Source organism: Olea europaea, chromosome 12, assembly GCF_002742605.1.
Source record: "Olea europaea var. sylvestris chromosome 12, O_europaea_v1, whole genome shotgun sequence".
NCBI lineage: Eukaryota > Viridiplantae > Streptophyta > Magnoliopsida > Lamiales > Oleaceae > Olea > Olea europaea.
The window spans coordinates 8,138,031-8,140,461 of NC_036248.1; positions in this window are offsets into that span (position 1 = coordinate 8,138,031).

Here is a 2,431-nt window from a genome sequence, read left to right on the forward strand (position 1 = left end):
AGGGCGATGGGAATGCTGCCAAACCCCTGGTTTTTCCGTATTCCCACTCACTTCTCTTTTACATCTTGCACACAAGACGTCTTCATCCCTTTTTGGCTTCTTCCCTTTTATACGCTCAAAGACACTGGGATGTGGTCCAGGGTCTTCTTCTCCATCATCTATAACCAACTTGAATTTTAGCAACTTATTTTTGAAACTAGACGTCACCATATTCACTCCAAGTGGATGTGGAAAAGGATTTTCATCCACTGCCATCTTCTTTTTATCATCGAACGTAATTCTTCCTGATTCAATGGCATCCTGTAACACATGGCGAAAAACCAAGCAATTGTTAGTCAAATGTGACCATGCATTATGTCACTTACAATGTTTTTTACCCTTAATTTGTTCAGGGTTTGGCAATTTATGCTTATCACTCAGCTTTATCTGCTTATCCTTATATAGTTTATCAAATATAAGATTAGCTTTGGTTACATCGAACGAGAACGTTCTAGCTTTTATGTTTTCATCTTTCATAGGCTTATCCTTGTTCGATGGTCTAGGCTTAGCCATTATAGAACAAGTATACACTCCTTTGACTAATTTGACCAAACACATTTCGGTCTGATCGTATGACTCATTATTGATGGTATGAATATCAAAATTTGGGTCTCTATAATAAGTCCCCTTGCTAGAATTTTTTATCTGCTCTTCTTCTTTTATCAATCGTTCATACCTAATCACGTTCGCGATTAATTGGAAAAGGTTAGGAAATTCCTTGTCTTGGAATTTCTTTTTCAAATCAAAGCTTAAACAATCTTGAGCGATTTTGACAAACTCTTTTTAAGGTAAAGGTACAAAACATTTACATCTTGCTGTCTTGAACCTTTGGAGGAAACCTTCTACCCATTCGTTTGGCATTTGACGTAGATTCGCCAAATCGGCCAACGTAACTTCAAACTCAGTCTTATAAAACTGAGCGTGGGATAATTGTTTCAATTGTTGCCATGTTTGAACAGAGTTCGCTGGCAAATTAATGAACTAGGAAAAAGCTACTCCTGTTAATAAATTAGGGAAAAGCCTCATTTTATGATAATCAGTTGCCTCACCACTTTGCAGTGTGAATCACCCTATGTGTTCTAGAGTAGACACCTCCCCTAAATTGGTAAACGGTGAGAATTCTGGTACTTTATACCCTCTAGGCCATGGATATGTTTGGTCTACCCAATCAGGATATGACTTTGTGTAAGTCAGCCTAATGACAGGACGTACCCCAAAAGCCATCTGATCCTGTACGATTTTCATAATTTGAATCTCAACATGACGTTAGGGTCATATGAAATTCCTACAAGTTGGTTAATCGGTTGATTTGTTTGAGGCCTAATGTTTGGTCCTTGATTGGCAACAAAGTTACCATAATTTTGGCCATTGTTACCATTAGCCTGAACATTTATTTCCTCATTAACACGTAGGATATTCTGCCCATTATTTAGGACATTATCTCTTACATTTGGATTACCCCCCAAGTTAGGAGTACCACTACCATTATTCTGATTTGGTATTACATCATCCCCTTGGTTTGAAGCAGAGAGACCGAAATGTGGTTCTATCCCTTGACTTGGATTTAGAACTGGGGGATTATGTCCCACAATTGTCCAGTGGTCTGCAAGAGGCATAACTGGTTGACAAATTTGGCCTACTAACTTATTCATTATTTCGTTCAAAGTATTCAGTTGTTTGGCCATGTTGTCATAATGTGCACTCCCATTCTGGGTAAATCTTTCCATATTATGAATATTTCGAAGATTTACTTGTTCAACGACATCTTGTGTGAGTTCTCCAAGTAGTGCACGCATAGTTCGAGGACTCAACTCTGTCATTGATTCGTAACGACTGTTACTGCTCTGATTCTGTCCATCTGTTCGTGGAGAGTTATGCTGCTCCTCATATCACTCGATCACAGACTAGACTCCTCCCTGACTTGCTGCTTCCTTATTGGATCTCTGATGCATATTGTTTTACCTTTTGTATCTTCAACACCAAACACCACGTGTCCCACTGGGTGTGCCAAATTGTTTCGCGCAGGTTAGTCGCTAACAATTAAAAAGGGATCAGACGATTGTGTAAGGGACAAACCTCTTGAGACAAAGTCCCCAAAAAGGGGCGTTTTTATTGGCTATGACTTTACAATTGGAAAAATAAAACAGAATGCCTCCAAGGGGCACAAGTACACGAGTTACTGAAAAGAAGTGTTTTAAATCGAAACTAAAAAATTGAAAGTTACATATTCTTTGTTTGAGAGTGTTTGATTCGGGGTATTCTGCTCCATGTCTTTTCTTCCTTTTATACTCCCTGAATAATCTCTTCATGATGAACCGCTTAAAAACTGCTTGATCGCTCTATAACTGCCCACTTTCTTCATAGTGGCCAACTTGTCATGGAACTGCCTTCT